At 42.6% G+C, this 19,619-nt stretch overlaps 1 protein-coding gene across 3 annotated transcripts in view; it reads right to left on the reverse strand.

Annotated features, from left to right (window-relative positions):
- The window catches only part of ASB2 (ankyrin repeat and SOCS box containing 2), a 47,310-nt gene extending 28,529 nt beyond the window's left edge, over positions 1–18,781 (reverse strand). Inside the window, exon 1 of one of the 3 annotated variants that reach the window (XM_030274901.4) lies at positions 18,712–18,781. The gene's annotated coding sequence lies outside the window, so the exon portion shown is untranslated. Of the gene's footprint in view, positions 1–3,158; positions 3,510–18,711 lie in introns of those variants that run through there. The other 2 variants (XM_030274900.4, XM_030274902.4) reach the window with 2 other exon arrangements.
- Between the last annotated feature and the right edge of the window lie 838 nt (positions 18,782–19,619).

A 19,619-nucleotide genomic window follows, 5' to 3' on the forward strand; every position in this document is an offset into this window, starting at 1 on the left:
TTTGTAGGGGTGAACTGGGTCCAACCTATTCGCAGAGAAAAGGGAGAACCTCGTCTGCGTGTTGGTGAGCCTAGCTAATCTAAATATTTTGACAGGAGTTCCATAGAGTGCAGAAACACTGCTGGCTGCAGCTCCCCTTACTGACTCATCCTGCAGGGAGAAATTTCATAGGGCTCAAAATAGAGAAAGCTTCCAGTTCTGCCCATGGCACTGCACAAACACGATGAAGGTGTGGGGGTCACATCCTGGGCTGCAGGAGCTTTCGGGTCCTTCCTGAGAGCCAGGGACAGCCTTGGCTGTCCTGAACCCCTGCAGAGAGTGTTCTAGTTGTGCTTGAAGCTGTCCCTGCATCCCCCTGCTCTCTCCACTTGCTCAGACAAGTGTGTGTGTGCAGTTTGCCCATGTGCTGTGACTGAGTTTGGCAGGAGGCAGGGCTCATGCCTTCTTCCCTACAGCTCCCTGCAGAGCAGAGCACAGCAGAGCCACCACCCTCCCCTTCCACCTGAGGATGCTTTTGTTTGAAACTGCAGGACTACAGGACAGGGGCACTGGTCTGGGTTATGTCTGCCAGGAGCTGCAGGGAGACAGCTGAGCTGCAATAACAGGCTGAGCACATGCCCTTGGCTGGAGGCTAATGCACCACAGCCTGATTCAGTTTACCCTTCTTTCCCTGAGGCCAAACTCAGTGGCATCACCTGGCAGAGGCCTGGCTCAGCTGACACAGCAGGGCTAAGTTTACCCCATCTGAGGCCATCAGTGAACTGCCAACTACAGACTTAATAAAAGCTCACTAGGCTAATGTGCTAAATATTTTCCACTTTCAGTAATGAAGGTGTGGAAAAAAAAAATCAATCTTTGTTGCTAGAAATATTTGAACAAATCTGGATTAGCAAGATCTGGCCAAAGTGGTCTTTCTAAATGCAGCTTGAATCTATTTCCTTGTTCTAAGCCAGCTTACTGTAGGTTTAAAGTATTGGAATTAGATTTAAAAGTTAAATGCTGTATTTATTCTTCATCCTAACTTTAGGTATTCGGGGTAATGTTTTAATATTTGGCTGTACTCTGCATTTCTCTAGCAGCCCAAGAACCCATCCTCACATGCAGGTAGCATACAGCACCTACTGGGACAGCAGAACCTGATTTTTAAAGCTCTGGCTATAGGGACCATATTATTTCTTAGAGAGTGCTTTGCTTCCAGGTCTGATGGCTTCACTAGTGATCTCTCTTGGCAGAGACATGTCTTGGAATTCTGCTGTCTGTGCTGCCATTTAGTAAATCAGTCTGACAAGATCTTCTGGAATCTAAACTTACCACCATTTCTACATAGATTCTGATCCTGATTTTAATTTTGCCATCCTGATTTCAGTGAGAGTTTGTTAATTCACATGTGTAATCAGACCTGTGCTATACAGAGACAACTTAGATGCATCCAGTGACCAGAACGTAAGGCTGGAAATAAAATACTTGTGCAAGAACCATGCTTCGACCTCCTAACCTGTGTTGATGAGCAGCTGTACCTGGTAGATCTCTGAAACCAAAGGTACTACTCACAATGGGGACTACCAGTAATCACCTACATGATGGCAAAAGCCAGAGACAAACACAATTACGTTGCTATTATGTTCGGACTACAAGCTCTGTCAACATACTGCTTAGGAGAATTGGCCTCTGATCCCTGATGCAACATAAATAAACAAGGATTACGGCTGGCTTTGAACATGCAGAACCGTGCAATTCAATACCATTAGCATTTGAAACAACTGGTCCCCGTTGATAGCACTTCTTTAAAGAAAAGCTTAGCGAGGCTGCCCCCCCCCAATAGATCCCAGGCAGCAGAATTAGCAGAATTCCTTATTTCTGTCAGAGCAGGATGGCAGATAAGTGACAAGGTCATTAAGGGAACAGAGCCAGGCTTTGCCTGCCTTTGCGCTGAGTTTATTCCAGTGAACTTGTAACTGAATACAGAACCTTGTTATTTATGGCTCAGGGTGCAATAAACCACATTCGTGAAAACATAACCAAGTCTTTGGAGGCTGCAAAAGAGAGAGGAGAGGAGAGGAGCAGCTTCATAATTTTGCCTTTTGCGAGGAATAGTTGAGCTCCTGCTTCTGCAGATCTGTGTTTGCCTTTCCACGTGTTTGTCTTTACTTCTGAAATCACAGGAGCACACACGGGGGAAGGCAAACAGGCTGGATGTCTTCACAGCAAACTGAGCCCTATTTCAGTTCACTGTGGCACCTTTCAGGACAGATCCTCCGCGGGCAGTGGAAACCAGAATTTAAAGTGCTCGCATTTTTGCTACGTTTTAGGTCAGTTTCCTGATAAACCTTTGCAGTTTTCCAAGGGTATCATATTGGATAGCTGTTACAAGGGAGCAAATGATTTTTTTTAAAAATAGAAAGATTTGAATGCCCATCAGCTCTGCCAGTGCTGAGACATCAGAATGATGACACCTCACGCTGTCCTGCTGTGGCAACAGGCAAGGATTCTCTGTAGTGACAGTTTATGCAAACCACTCAAGTTCTAGCCCAGTGCTGAAAGAGCAAAGCCAAGCTTCCCAAAGGAATCCTCTGAGCAAACAAATCCCCATGTTCAGCCCCAGCTGTCAAAACAGGTCACCTATCAGCATGGCATATGCCCTGATGCCACCAAATCATGGTTCTGCGCAAATTCTTTACTAGAAATTATACACCTGCAAGCTTTTATTTCTCCTCAGAACATATTAATTCACACAGAAATTAGTGCAATATTAGCTTTATATCAAGTCAACTAGAAATTTAAAAATTAAAGACATTTTTTGCTGATGTAATTTTTCTCTTTCACACTGTGCCTTGCATGCTACATTCTACATTAGTATGTTGTAAGGTACAGCATTGATTTCTGAGCAAGATATTCTAGGGACAAAGATACAGGCACCACCTGCGAGTAAAAGAAAAATAAGGAAATGACAGAGCTACTGTTCTGTTTAACAGACAGTATTTTACAGCATATTTGAAAAAAATACCAAAGCCCAAAACAAACAAAAGCAAATCAAAGAGCTCCCAAGACTGTTAGGGTGTTAGGTTACAAATTACTGTAGGAATAAATATTTGCATAGACATAATGAACTGAGAGATTGAAAGTACTAAATAAGTTCAAAACATGCATATTTGCATTACCTTTTTGTTCTGAAATAAAAGGGTAATAATAGTGTTGAAATGGGTTGTCTCCTTGGTTAAGTCTTAATTCAGAAAATGCTTGCTGGTATTTGTCTCCCTGCTTTGCCTGGATGTTTCGATCAACTGCAGGACAGCTTTGAAACACGCTCACTTTGAAGCCTGGAGTTTATTTCTGGATCACCCCATGATCAGTGAATACAAGCCAAAATATAAGTTGTTCCCAATCTCAGATTTCCTGTTTGAAGATGCACAGCAGAAACTTGTACCAATCCTGAAGTTCTTTGTTGCATTTTCTGAAGAACTTCACTTCATCAACATCCTGGAGCTAAATGACACAAAGCTGACCTTTCTATTACATCATTATTTATTGTCCCTGACAAGTAGACCATATATGGATATGTTTCTGGAACCTAAAGAAGAAAAGAAAATTGCCATATAATTTTCAAGTAAAGTATGCTGTCCTGGAGAGTTTTATTTGCTTGGGGAGAAGTGACCTCCATTTACTTTTGTTTTAGCTGATGCTTTTTAAACAAAACAACCAAACATTACTGGGTATTTACTGATGTCTTGGAGTTGTTCATACGTTTTTACGGCTTCAAGTTGGAGAATTCAGGATTCCAAAAGATGACAACAGCACTTGTGAACCTATTCCAAGTTGTATTTGTAAGAGCTTACTAGTGGAAAAGGACTGCTTTCGTACCACCTAAGTGTGAACAATAGACTCTCTCAGACTCCTCAAGGCCATAAATGTGAAGTGGTATCCATCTTCCCCACATCCTGAAGAAGACAAGCTGGCCAGGTAGGAGATAGCACTGATCCAGGGATGAAGAGTTAGAAGAAAAGAGTCAGGCACATATGGGAGAACTGACCTTGGATCATTTAGATCGTGGGAATAATAGTGCTCACTTTGGAAAGGTTTCCATGTGATTGTCCAGCAAATACAACGAATGAAGGGAAACCATAATAAGATAGCAAAGTTTTGCCTATACATTTTCCTTCAGCTCCTCCTTCACTCATTCCCATGGCAAAACATTGCACATACCAAGAATAAAGCCTAGATGGAAGTGGGTCTGGAACCCTTTCTGAGTACCTTGTGGAGGCTCAGGTTCACTGAAGGCACCTTGTCAATGCATGAACACCCCCGCCTAAGGCTTAGCAAGAGCAATCTTGGAGGGAAAATTGTAGTAAGACCATATAATCCACTAATATATGATTCCTTTCAAGTCATCTGCTTTGCTTTTAGAGTCCTTCAGGACCAGCATCATTCCCTCTCCATGCTTGCTCCTCAATCCATCTTGCTCCAGCATGATATCATGGTGAGTACATGGCACACCTTCCCTCCCTGCTGTCTGGAAAACGATCTGCCCCTCATAACTAGTGCTGGGACTGTTCTGTCCAAAGTTAAAGTCATTCAGCAGTTACTGTGACAGACAAAAGGAGCCCTGAATGTCATCACCAAGAGTGTGAGAAACTCATACACCCTTGACAACATGTCAGCCAGTCCTCTGTGACTTTTAAACAACAGCCAGTGCTATTTCAAGATTGTAATTACCCTTGGCTTAAAACCATGAGCATCTCCTTTGTTTAACCCTTCCACTTACTTTTTGGTAATCTCTCACCCTTGATCACTGAACTCAAGAAAAATTGCAGATACTGTGATGCAGATTCATGCTTTGCAAAGGCAAAGGTGTCTGAATTTTCCAGGATGGCCTGTTTGATTATGAAAAGACGTTGGGGCTTAAGGTCCCATGGGCTATGAACATTGCAGGTGGCTCCCCATGCCACTCACAGCAGGCACCCTGCAGTTCCCTTCCCTCCCATGTTTCTGGGCTTCCTTGCAAAACTCTGTGCACACTTGATGTATCTGAAGCTGCTATGAATGCTGATGCACCATTTTCCAATAAAAGCACGGGACTCTGCTTCAGAAGATCTATTTTCAGATACCATTAGCTCTCTCTTTTGTCTTGAGTAAATCATTTAACTCCTCTGTGTATAATTTTCTACATTAGTGAAGTGGAAATAATCAAATGCATTAACTTCAGAGAACAGTCCAAAATTCCTTGCAGATGGGAAGCCAACAGGACTACTTATATGGATAGAGACTACTGAATAAGACCTTATTTAATTAGTATCTGTGAAATCCTCAGAGGACAACCTCATATAAGTTTGAATTTTAATTACAGAAATAATACTATACAGAAATGAAATCATACATGTGGGAGTTGATTTTTTTCCCAATAAAACAATATTGTGGCTTTATTACAACACATCCAAAGCATAATAATAACAATCATGATTTATTAGCATTGCATCAGATTGGCTAATATTTCTCCTGCGGCATGCAAAGTTACAGATCTGCATTTTCAGCTTGACTCTGAGGCATTTCAATAGATTACAAATGTCACCTGCAAAAATAAATATGTAAATTTCCACTGCTTTCTGGGACAGATTTCAAACTCAGACACTGCATATTAGATCTGTTCACTTCCTTTAAATAGAAGTGATGGAAATGGCCAACTCATGCTGATGGGGGGGAGTCAGCTAGGGTCTCATAAACAAGGCACAGTAGAAGAGATTTTAATCTGGGAGGAGAAAAGAAGGATGACCATGTGAAAACAAATGGAAAAATAATCAGCAAGATTGTCTTCTCCTTCATATTTCCTCAAAATAGCCAAAAGAAGCCACATTAGGAAAGCACATTTAAAATTTCTTTCCTTTGTTTCTACTTCCATTAGTTGAATTAATTAGCCTGTCATCACTACTAAGCCCTTCAGCTCTACGAAGCTACACAGCTGAATCTGGCAGCTGAGGCTGGAGGAAAAAACAAAGTTAATTTGTGCATCCCAGGAGAGCAGTGAGCTTGTTACTGACTCACTGAGAGTACAGAGCTGCTGCAGATGTGCCTTCCCATGATGAAGTGCAGGTGAGAATGGGCATCAGTGCAAACTCGTCCACAGCCTGTACCTACCAGTGGTGACTGACTGCTGCATCCAAACACTGGGCACATCTGTGGATCTTCTGAAAGGAAGAAAATACTGACTAGTTCTGATAGCAACAGTTCCTGCACTGAAAATCTGCATAATACCTTGCCTCAGGACCGTGTATGTCTTTGTGCACCAATTACCTCTAACTATTGTCTTGTTACTTAGATCTGGTCTGAAGTTTTTTCTGCAGAAAGGCAGCAAGGTATGTTGAGTGGCACATTTCCCTGAGAGCACAGAGCTAGAGTATTCATCCTTTACCATCATATCCAGTGAGCAGAGCTTGGCATTCATTGTTGCCATGCTGTGCTTCCATCAGACAGTCCCAAAGAATAAATGCCAACACCAGAACCACAAGCAGCTCTCATGTGCCTCTGCTACACAAGTCATGTTCAAATAATGAGAATATAGAAACGCCCACAAGAAAAGACGGTTTCAATTTCCTTTGCAAAAACTAATGATTGCTTTGGCTACAATACCCTGAGAGAGGTGAAGAGCCTGAGGAACTTGTATGGGAAAAGGAGCAGGATGTCACGCGTGCCCAGGGGTAATGAATATGATATACATTATTCCTTACTAACTTTGCTGCCTGAATACTTCTTTGATGGAAAGATGTAGCTATTTTGAGATCACTTAACCAAGATTATATTTCCCCTTTCAAGAGGAATTTATTCAACTCCAGTGGTTGCTGACACACACCCTGAAATAGGGTGGACTTTGGCTCAGTGTATGACTTCCACCTCTGCACAGTAGCTCCTCACAGAAAGTTTTTCCCTTTTAAACTTAATCAAAATGAAGTCCTCACTCCTCTGGAAAAGTGATATGAGCACAAAGGGGAACACCCAGTATCCAGCTTCTAGGACCACTTTCAGGTATCCAATGACTCAGCCCTGCCAGTGAGCTTTGTAAGAGTGTACAGCCACTACAGTCGATGCCACTCTGCAAATGTCACCATAAGGTCACATCCACTGACTCAACCTGAAAGAAGAATCAGTCAGAGGGAACATGAAAATCTAATATGAAGTGAACACAACCCAAAGACTGCATAAACAAATACATGTTCCTTGGAGGAAGAGTGAAATCACAAACATTATCATTTAGTTCTCTTTGCTGTGCAAATATCATTTCTCTTCTGTTATAATGTATGTTACTAAGAATTCTAATGAAAGACTTGCCTTTACCTTGACCTTTACAAAATCCACAAAATTCAGAGATATTGCTGCAATCCCAGGGCTCTGAGGCTCCTGAAGGTGAGCAGGAGGATGGAAATGGCAACCTGAGACACAAGATGCTGTGAATAGCAAAGGTCCTGGGAAAAACAGTGTCTCTGTGGAAAGATGAAATCAATTTTTATGAAAAACAGTTTTTTTATAGTTTTTAAAAGGAATCCTTGAATATATGCAATTGCTGTTTACCTCTCTGTTTAGTCTCTTTTGAAGCTTTTCTGTGGTACCCTCTAATTCCTTTCAAACTGATTCCTTTCTACCTCCTGTGCCTGCTGTATGCAATAATACCTATTGCATTGCTCTCCTTCCCTTCCTGCAACAACATGAGAGGCTTTCTGCATATGCATCTGTCTTTGCTTTACTCTTGCCACAAATAAACAGACCTCAAAACCCAAAAAATGTCCCTGCCTAAACTCAGCAGCTTACAGTAATGTCCATAACTTTTACCACAATGAAGTCCAAGGAGTTGCAGTTCCCTGTATGCTTGGAGTGAAGCTGAGGCAGAGCAGCAAGGCAGAGCAGGACCCTCCTGTGCACAGCCCCACAGGAGAGGTGCAGGAGTTGGGTTCTAGAAAGATGGGCTCCAGCCTGGCTTGGGATGGATGCTGGAGGTTGCTTCTGACCAGCTCAGCTGGAGGTGACTCTGCTGCTGTGGCACTCAGAGACTGAAAGCAAGGGGACAGGCTGTCCTCCACACTGATCCTGCTGTGCTGGCCCACTCCCCTGGTGAGGTGGCCAGGCCTGGGACAGGGGTGGTAGCATGCAGACAAGTGCAACAGAGGATCCAGAATAGGCTGCGCTAAAGGACACTGCACCAGCCTCTCTGTTTAGCCAATGCTGGTTTTGTGTGCTGTCAAATAGGTATGTAAAGAATACAGTCCCTGAAGCCCTGGTCAAATTGACTGTCCTTTATATTGCCATGAAGAAAGCTTCCTTGTCCTGCACTGACTGAGCATGCAACCAGAGAAGAGCAGAGGTTTATGCCTCCTTTCAGTTCAAATCACAAAGCAACAGGTTTGATTCACAAGGCTGACATTTAATTATTTGCCCTACATCTCAGGTTAACTTTAGAGCTAAATTTAGAACAAGTGTCTGGACAGAATGTCGTGACACCAGTGTGTATCAGTTGCACAACATGCCATATGGACATGTAATATTCAACTTGGTTAAAAATAACTGTACACTTACCTAACTCAGCAGACTCCTGTACTCTGTCTACTGAGCTGGTAAGCAGACAGTGCAATAGTAAGAGTCACAAGTATATTCTGGAAAGAGATATTACGAAAAGCAAAAAGACAGAAAAAATATTCTTCTGTTTCTGTTCTTGCTTAGCTTTTTTTTTTTTTTTTACTCAAGTAGTAACTGTTGTTTCATTGTAATATAAGTATGACAGTCTAGATAATCTTCAAAATTGATGTGAATGAGTAAATTAGAGTGAAGTTGTGAAGAGTTTTTTTGCCACTGAAGTGTGAGATCACTCGTTCCTTAAGAGCAGACTTAAATGGCTGTTAAAACTCCCACCTTAAGCCTAAAAGAGGACAGATATTTTCACAGTAAAAAAGTATCTTGCTACATATAATGTAGCAACACCAGTCAATGTGGCTGAGTCAGGTAGACCCAGATCTCCAAACTAAGCATCATTATCTTCCTTGAGCTGTGTTTGGAGATCACAGCTCCAAGAAAAACCACGCCTGTTTTACAAGTGTCAAAACCACAAAGTGACCTGGAAAATCTGTTTAACACCTTTATAAGATAAGATGAGAACAGCACAAAAGCACAGATGAGGGCTGGAGTAAAGAGCTGAGCTTCAGCCAAGCTGCTTTGATGTCACTGAGAGCTGCAGCAATAAGCAGAATGTATTTTCTGTACTTGAGCTGCAGCTGCACTTCTGTTCTTTGGCATTTATCTACACCCACCCTGTTGCTGAGGACAGGTTAAGGTGTTTTCACCAGGCCTTGTTTGGTGGGGCTGCAGGTGCCTCAGCCATGCGTGGGCAGTGGCCACTGCTGCCAAGCTCTCCTCCGGTTGCAGGAGCTGGCAGCTTCCATGGCTCCCTGCTGAGGAAACATCCTCACAGGGCCCAGCTCCACCCTGGAGCTCCAGCCTGGCTGGGGACAGGTCACAGGATGAGACGAAGTGCTGAGTGCTGCTGCCCACCAAATGCTGAGGCCCAGCTGTGCGGATCAGCTGGGTGCACTGAGAGCGTGCAGGGCTGCTGAGCCCGCACCGGGGCAGTGCTGGGGTAGCTGAGCAGGGAGAGTTTTGTTTCAAGGCATTACAAGGGGGACAAAAACAGTTCCCTGGGGAGCGAGACTAAAGGTGGTCCAGGCCAGATGGAGGGGGATGGTACCTGGCAGTTTCCAGGAGCTGATGGGGGCCTGTGCAGGCTCGGTCTGGGGACAGGATGATCTGTCACACCCTGGGCTGCTGTGGGAGTACCCTGTGGGTACTCTCCGGTCTCCTCAGCCGAAACTCTCAGGCTCAGGTGGGACAGTCCTTTGGGACCAGAGCAAGGAACAACACCATGTCAGTGTAGGGAAAGGTATCCATCTACTTCGTGCTGTCTCTCTGGATACCAAAGCACAGGCATGCCAGCACAGCACGTTTCAAAAGCGCTCCAATCATGTTCATAATTTTGTTCTTTAACGAGTGATTTCCTTTTGACCTGAGATTGTGAGACAAGATAGGTGTCTTAAACTATTCACAGTATATATGAGTGAAATGGGTGCATGCAGGATGTCAGAGATATTTTCTCTGAAATGCTGCAAAGACTGAGGTTGGCAGATTCTATTTTTCATGAAAATGATTTTGCTTTCTCTGCTGCAATTGTACATCACATCAGTTGTGGTCACTATTATGTGTCATAGATTAACCTCTGACATAATCTTATTTTCTGTAGTTTAGCACGTAAAAATCAATCAGGGCAATGGTCAGCTTAAGTGGACCCTATAGGCTGACCCTAGCAGAGGTACTTTGGAAACACTTGCAAGAAACTTTGGTCAGGATAAATAGCTCCTCATGGAGAGTTCCTGCCAGTTCATGATGACTGGTTTAAATCTTCAAAACTTGGCACTTTGCAACCTTTACAAATACTTTTTTGATTATTTACTCCTTAATAGTCTTGTTTTCATATAACACCAAACCCAAATATGAATCTTGCTAAATTATTTACCTCCGTGACATTTTGAAACAACAGGTCCCAGAGCCTCAATAGCACATTCCTGCTATTGTTGTCAAACTTCTGACAACCTCTTGCTGTGTACCAGTGAAGACCTACAAGAGGTTGTTCCTATCAACCTCCTGGTTGGAATACCAGGAGCAAGGACCTCACTCCCTGGTGCATGCTGGCACTGTGGGTCAGGCCTGAGGGGAAAGCCAGGCTGCAAACACCAGCCCAGATCTGAGTCACAAGGAAATGACACTGGGGCATGCTGAAAACACAGAGGTCAGGTTGCACAGGAAACTGTGGTTAGCTTTAAAACAAAGCCAGAGGAAAAAAAGTCCAAAACCTCATACATGCACCAAGACTTCACCTTGTCAGGCAGCAGCTCTTAATGAATGTGCCAGCAGACTCACTGGGGCAGCACATGGCAGCAGCAGAGCTTGAGACACGTTTGTGTCTGGCAAGAACCAAAACACTCCTTCCTATCTCAAAAAAAAAAAAAAAATGCTTGAGAGTATAAATGTTCACCAGTTCTATTAAACATCTGTGGTTACTGGTTCACTGCTTAGGATATGAAGAGGAGTGGAGTGTTTAATAGTATTTTTATTTTTTACAGAGTGGGAAAAAGGAGGATCTACCAGAAACCACTGGAGTAAGTGAAGGGTGTTATCCTCATTACTGATCTTTGTAATTGCAATCCATACCACATGTCTGGCCCGAGGATCAGTTTGTTTCTGCTCTGCATCACATCTGTGTAACAAAGCATGGAAACTAATATTTGTTTAGTAGTATGCTCAGGTATAAAGTCATAAAGTCACCCCAGGACAAGTGGTTCAGTACCAGGGAAGCTGATGGAGTCACACTGGAGTAAGTGAGGACAAAGCTGTCAGCCAAAACCCCTGAAGGTCTCATAATACACTAGAAATAACACACAAAAATATGTAAAGAAATAATAGAACAACCAGGCATCACCACACTTTCTTTCCCTAGGGTAATTACATTTTGTTATTTATGTAAAACTATTATTGTCTCTGCTGACCCTCTGTCAAGAGACACATGAATAAGGACTCTTTGTCTTCATATGTATATCTGCACATGAACAGATATTCACAGATATTTACTTGGGTAAAGACTGAACTCCTTTACTGAGATAGCTATTACAGGTACAAACTAGTGTGGCAAGAGAATAGCTGGGGAAAATAATGCAGAAATATGGGCTTTCTCCAGCTTTCTTCCTATAAAGAAATTGTTCATATAGTTAAAACCCTACTTCCAGAAAAATTCCATCTATCCTTGCTGGAAAACTGACAAACAAGGGCAGAGAACACACATTTTTGCATTTATTTTTGTAAAGAACAGGCAGATCCCTAGGTACTATAAATCAGTACCTTCCTGATTATTTTAATGGAACTGTACTTACTTCCAAAGTAAGTGGTGCTCAGGTCTAAGAACACAATAATGACTTTAGGGAGAGGCAGATGTTCCATCAAGAGATTTTTAAAACTGTGCCTCAGATCTGTGAAATAACAACACACAAATGGTGCACACTGACTTGCAGTACAAATTTCTCATGACACATTAACACTTTTCCTTTTTGAGCTCCAGATCAATACCCTGTGTTGGATAAAGACGGGCAAAAATACTTCAAGCGCTTTCGAGGTGAGTAAAAATGTCTTTGCTGATCCCATATGGTTCAGGGTAATTTATTGACATCCACAATTGCAAATACATCTGGGAAGGACCTGAGTCTATCACTCTTTCTCAGCCAGGCATCAATGCAATATAAAAACCAGGTGTGCATTCTGCAGGTGGTTAGGCTGAATTGCAGTAATCGGAGAAAAAGAGTTTATTGTAGGGAAAGTACATTTCTGTTTGTCTACCACCTTGAGTGCACAGATCAGAATTCTGTACTGGCTAAGCATCCTTAGGAAAAGATCATCAGAAAGGTTAGCAGCACAGTATGCATATTAACAGAGAACCAAATGAAATTACACCAAAGTAAAGCTACTATTGCATATAACTAAAATGGTGTAAGCCAGATATAAGCATGGGCCTCTGTACCTCTTGCTTTTTTCATACAGGAAAAACACACTTTGCTGTGCAATTTAAATAAAATACTGCTGAAGCAACTTCCACTGGGAGGAAGATTTAAAAAAAAAAAAAAAGATAAAATTAATGTATCTCCACACATGCTGCAGTAAATATGCACAATTGCACCAGAGATGCAAAGAGAGCAGTAGGAACTGTGTGACAAAAAGACAGCATCAAGAAAGACAAACACCTCCTGAAAGATCAAAGAAATCTTACCCCAGCCTTCCAGTTCTGTTTGCAGCATTTGTATTTTGAAGCTGTCCTCAGAACTATATTGCATATTCTTGGATTATATTGCATTTTTTGCAGTTGATTTAGAAGCTTTCAGGCTGAAAATTCTCCCAAGGTCTTACATTCAGCAAGTAAGGGACATTTTCCCAGACAAGGGTGTTAGCATGACTTGGCAGGTCTCTGCATAGTGGCATGCAGAAGAAATATTTTCCAGGGTAGGCCTGTAGGTTTGTGATCACCATCAGGCCATGGCTAAGGCTGCTGGGGGAACAGGGTCTGTGGCTGTGGCCAGGAATGTGGCTCCCTGCAGCCCCTTTCTGCTCATCAGAACTATTGAGTAGTAACTTTCATGTACACACAAAGACCTCTATCTGTACACCCAGTGTTGTACATTTATGGGCGGCATCTCAGAACATGAAAGCAAACTGGAATGATGTCAGTAAGCAAACTGGAATGATGTCAGTAGGCACTGGCTAAAGCTGAATCTGGTTTGCAACATGGGGAAGGGAGATTGCAGAGGACAGTGAGGTGGTCATCATTGCAAAATCAGAATTTATAGAAAATAATATGGAGTCAATAAAAATGGAAAGAGAGAGCAACATCATGCATAATAGGACACATATGTGCACAATTGGTTAACTCAGCCCCAGAGAAGCTCAGGGCAGACCTGGGAAATTGAGTATGTGCAGCTGCTGCTCGTGCATTGAGTCCATCTAATCCATCCCTCAGCCACAGTGTGCCCACCACTGTGGTATCTATTTGCACAGCACAGAGCTGTGGCAAACATGCATTGATCTGCTCTAAGTTGCTGCACAACCCTACTTCCTCACTGCTTACATTGAGCTGACTTGTCCATCAGCCTTCTCAAAATGCTGCAAAAGGTTCAAGAGGCACAGTCCTTCCTACATGTTGGCAGTAGTTCTTTCTAACAGAGTATCTCTCCAAAATAATCACAACATACCAGACATGCCCATTAGTTTTGCACATTTCAAGACCATTGTCTTGCAGTTTGCCTTCAAAGACACTCATCTCCAGTAATCAACCACTCCAGACTGCCAAACTTTATAACTATGAAAAGCATGAAATGCATAAGATCACTTAAAACATTTTGTATAGCACTAATCCTGGAACAGATTCTGGGCCCACGTCTCATTTTCTTTTTTGTAAGTCCTAGGAGACCAGGTGCTTTCTCAGATATTCCAACTGTCATGCTCATTGAATAAATCTCTGCAGAGGTGGTTAGGACAAACATTTCATTTGAAGAAAATCTTCAGGAGCTGTTCAGCATCCATCCATACTGAAAGATCAATTCCAAAGACCATCACGTTGAATTATACCAATAAATACACATCAATCTTGCCTATCAGGACCTGGGCTCGCAGATTTATAAAATTTCAAATCTTTGGAGTTCAACAGCAACGTTAAAGCAAAGTGGAATACAAAGGTGGTTGTGTTGGTAATTTCTGTGTTGAATCCTCCTGTTGGAAAGCTCACTTTTCTCCACTGTGCAATATGATGTCATAGATTTGCTGCCTGGCCCCTGTGTGCAATCCTAAAGTATAATCTTTGCACCAACTTGTCAGGAAGCTGGACAAGTGTGTTTTATATTCCCTCAGTCTCTATTTAGTCCACTTTGTCCTCATAAGGAGCCCTGCCCACATGGATATATATATATTTATAAAAACACCCATGCATTTTATATGCAGAACATCCCAAAGTCGACTCAACTCTGTAAACACTCAGCCCAAAACCTCTTTGGCACTGAAACTGCTGATGCCAGAGCAATAGAAGAGGCTCTTTTTGTCTCAACACAACCCTTCCTCATCTTTGCTATCATGCAGTACCAGGCAGAGCTGTGTGGATGTATGCCATGACAATGCACCAGATACCATTGCTATTATCAGGATCACAGAATCAAGAATCACAGAATATTCTGAGATGCAAAAGACCCATAAGGGTCATCAAGTCCAACTCTTTAGTGAATGGCTGATATAGAATCCAAAACCTTGCCATTATTTAGCACCATATTCTGACCAATTGAGCTAATCTGTATTAGGAAAAAAAAATCTTACCACTGCAAGCCGGTATTTTTCATGCAAGGTCTGATTCCAGAAGCAAATTCTTGATCTGTTTCCAAACATGCAGTGTAATCTTTATTTAAAAACAGAATCTAATAAAATACATCAGATTTCATGTTACATTTCCAGTTAAGTTAATATTGAATCTAAAAGATATGTTGAAATAACAAAAAATACTGATATGACCTTGCTTCATAAAATTTTTCAGGAACTGTAATTGCTTCTGAAATGAATCAATCTATACAAAAATCAGAATAGTAAACTCCTCTGTTATCAATTCAAAATTGTTTTAAGGTCTTTTCAAGCCATCGCTGCATTAAGTATGCTCAGGACAAATGTACTAGAGACAAGGAGATGCATCCTGCCCTCTTCTCTTCTAACTAACCTGATTATAACACCAACAAGTGTAACCGATTCCCTTTTAATTTGCATTAGCACCACTGAACTTATGACTTGGCCAAAGAATTGATAGTATAAAAGAAACTCTGCAACTAGGATATCATCCAAAGAAAAGACGGTGCCTTGTTCACCTGTTAAATGCAGCATTTAGTTTCTCTTGTGCCAGAAGCAAGCTTTTATTGTCATAAGTTTTTTAAAGACCAACAGTGGGAAAAGGAAATGAGGCAGCACAAACTACCGAGCAGAAACAGAACTGAATGAAATGACAGAGGGAGAGAAAAATAAACTGGTAGCAGAGCTTGAAATTTGAGAATCAGGTAGGGCTAAGCTCACTCTGCCACAATATCAGACTGCAACACAGGGCTGCCTCTGACAGTCTCATTTGACCTCTGCATGTCTGTTGTTTCATCTGTTCTGTTAGTAAAATAAATCAGCACAATGCTATTGGTAATAGGAGCAAGGTACTAAAAGGGACTCATTGCATCTTTAGGTCCTGTCCCCTGCTGTAAATAAACATTATGCACAATCCTCATTCAGAATGCAATGAGACACATCAAAAAGGAGCAAGGAAATCTGGGCAAAACACATTAAGAGGCTTCAAGAACAGCTGAGCTGGACAAGACAAATGCTGATTTCAACCAAAAGGGGGTTTAGAATTTGGGAGCTCAGGTTCCTTCTGCAGTCAGCAGGGATTAACCTCTGTTATCTAGCCTATTTATCAACAGCTGCCTTAAAGATGTGGGTGACAGAACACTCTCTCCCCCTCCTCTAGTCATAATTTAAATGCAGTGGCTCTTGACTATGATGAGAAGCCCTCCAGCTTTAACTCCCAGCATATCAGCAGGTGATCAGGCAGGTTTGATGGGGCTCAGGGATGAGCAATGAATGAAGCTGCTCATCCTGAGCAGTGCTGGGCATGTGGTGACACAGGGCCTGCAGCTCCCCAAAGGCTCCCGATGCCTGTGGGAGACCGCTAAGTGATTTAGGTACAGCCAGCATTGGAGGGCTTTCAAGAGGCTGTAACTTGCAAGGACAGGATGCAAAGGGATGGTGTCCAACATGGCTGTAACCCCAGCTCCTGTTACACCCAGTAATATATTGTTCAAAACTTCTTTCCACTGATTACAAGATTCTTTTTAATTGTCTCATGGTCCTTTATTTCTTTTGCTGCCAACTCTATCTTTTAGCTCAGCTGGCTCTCCATTCTCCCTTGTGTTATGCCCTTGCTTTATTTATAGAAAGCACTGGTATCCACCCTGGGATATTTTCTCAGTAGCGGTGAGCCAGCCAAGTCCCCGTTGTTCCAGCCAGGCTCTCTGCTCCCCTGCTCTGCTCAGATCTCCCTACTGCACCTGTGTGGTCCAAGGCAGCCTTTTGGGCACACTGAAAGCAGCATGTGGGAGTAGATCTCATAAATGTCTAGTTCCACAAGACATTAATGCTTGCTATTATTAAGTATTATGGTTATTAAAATTATTTTTATTTTTCAGGAGACCACTGGGAGGCTGAACTGTCAGAACTGCTGGATTTCCCCCTCACAGGATAGTTGTTTTATATACTCCTTCAACATCATAGAAGTTCTTTGCATGAGGCATAACAGGATTTTTAAAAGCTCCTTTGACACCAAAAGGTCCCTTTAACACCTTTCATTCTTACTGTTTGAACTAACTCTTCTAGAATTGTCTTGTGTGTTTCTCCATTTTCTTTGCAGGCTGCAACAGCTAGAGAGGAAAATTGCTAAATACAAAGTATACGAAGGATTTCCTGCTGAAAAACAGTGACAAATTGCCTGACAGTGTAACTCTAAGGCACCTGCTGTCTCTTTTACTGTAATAACAACAACTGGCAGTGCTCGGTTTGCTCCTGAGCTGGGTCTGGTTACCAACATTCAGCTGTGCTGGGCTGCACCTGGCAGCTGATGGCAGGAGCAGCAGGGAACCAGTCAGACCCATGCCATGGGCAGAGCCCCTGTACCTGGGCAGGGGCAGGTAGGGGGTGTGAGAGATCCCTTCAGTGACAGCAGCAGCCCAGCTTGACCCTGGGATCTGCACTGCCTCATGGCTGGGCACTAGGAGCACAAACTCCCCCAGCTGATACCAGCACAAGGGGCAGAATTCTTCAGCTTGCCAATACAGCTCGGCTTGGGAAGAAAGCAAGTCAGGACTGCACAGTGCAGCTCAGCAGCATCACCACTGTTAATTGGTGGTGTCCACTCAGGAACTGGCTTGGACCAAGATGACATGAAGTTGCTGAAAGGAGTCACAATGTCTGGTTCATTTCTGCCTTGCTTGCTTTTGAAGGTGGGCTCTAAAGCATGCCTCTTCTACAGGGAGCTCTTAGACCTGCAACTCCAACCATTTACCACAGGCAGCAGGTCTGCTGAACCTGCAGAGTGGCCAGGGGTGCTTGGATGGCTACACCACATCGTACCTGCAAGCACAGACTGGACTCACAGTGACTGTAGCATCCTGAGCCTCCTGACCCCCTCGTTTCCCATTTCCATTGCTGGCTGTTAGTTCTGTTCTTCTCCTGGCTGCACACAACCATGCAACACTCAAGTGAGGCTAACTTGAAGAAAACTGCCTGGACAAATTGCAACCTATATATGGCCTTGCTCAGCACTTTTCTCAGACCACACAGGCACATCCTCAGGCCCCAGGACCTGGGTTTTGACTGTGGTTGGATTCCCTTGCTCCAGGTGACTGAATCTTGCCCTAAAATGTCTCTGCAGCACATGCTTGCATGGGAGCAATGTGGATGGGAGACAGCCTTGAAATTCTACTTCTGCCCTTTTGTGAATGACACAGTCTGATTATTTCCACTTCTTTATTAGGGGATTAGAGCTGCAGTAGAAGAGGCTCCAGACTGTTTTATTGCTCAGTGTTTTTCAGCAAATTGGTTGTGACCTCTGTAGCCCCACACAAGAGGGTTGTGCTATGTTGAAACTTTTATTACACTATAAAATGAAAACAGTCCTGCTCCCTGGCCCCCTCCCCACCATGTCTAAGGTCAACTATGCTCTGTCAGCTTCTCCAAGCAAGCAAATCAGTCCAACAAGCTTTGATTTTTTTTTCTCTTGCGTTTATAACAAATATACTGGGGTCAGGGGAATATTTATGTTAGAATGAGACACTCCACCATCCAGTGGAGTCTGTCAAACACAGATCCAGCTTGCAGAAGGCTCTTTGGGTGTAGATAAATCCATTTGTTGTTTAATGCTGTATTTAAACAGGTGATTTTCTTTCAAATAAATTCCCTGTTATGTTGTTTACATACAACATAAAAGACCTGTCTATCATTATCAAACTCCATAATCCCGCTGAATTACACAACCTTAGAGAAGATACATCAAATACACCTTTTTAAATGCATCTTAATTCCTACCTGAATCCTTTCTAGCATTCCAGGTCTTTAGGTATCCAGTCCAGTCTTAATCTGGAGTGATAATTTTGCACCAGAAGCTATATCAGCCAGAGCAATTTCGCACCTAGTCAGGTGTTAAGCTTATAAATAGTTTATCTCTTGGCAACATTTAGATCTTGAGCTAAGAAAAGTCACTGGCTTGCTTTCACTGTCAGGTTGAGTCTGTTTGAAGGAGTGGCCTATTTAAAGGACACAAAGTACACATGCAGACATTAAAAAACCCCAAAACAACAACAAAAAACCAAAAAACAAACAAAAAAACCCCCAACCTACACAAACCAAGCCCAAATCCAAACCCAACAGCTTTTCTTAAAAACCCATTTCACTCATTGTTGTGAAGTCTCACAATGGATTGATTTCCTTGTTAGATCACTACTGAGTCCCACTGTATTCATTCTCTATTGATGGAGCAACATTTTATTTGGGGGACAGTTTTCTTTCTTTCTGTCCTTATCACCATGTCTTACAGAAATTAAATTCCCTGAGATTAGAAGTTTAAATCCCTCAGTAGGAGAAATGTGAAGTCCCACTCATTTCCCTGACAAAACTTTGACATGAAATCACTTCACCTGCCTTGTTTTCTTACCTTTCCCATCCTATGAGTAGAACAGGGTTGTTTCCTTTTGCCAGACTTTCACCAGCATAGGCACTTTACATAATTTTCTCACCTCTCAGTCTAGCTCATGCTTTGGACTCAGCAGGTTGAGCAGCATTCCCCCTGTTCAGGTGGGGTGGGAAAGAAAACAGTATGTTGGTTTTTTTTCCTCAGGAGTCTATCTCAAGCCTCTTCAAAGTAGCAGGGAAACCTGCAGTTGCACCTGAAAATGTGAAACTCCCACATTTAGAAACTTGCAACCACAAATCACTCT

This window comes from Taeniopygia guttata, chromosome 5 (genome assembly GCF_048771995.1).
Source record: "Taeniopygia guttata chromosome 5, bTaeGut7.mat, whole genome shotgun sequence".
Classification (NCBI taxonomy): domain Eukaryota; kingdom Metazoa; phylum Chordata; class Aves; order Passeriformes; family Estrildidae; genus Taeniopygia; species Taeniopygia guttata.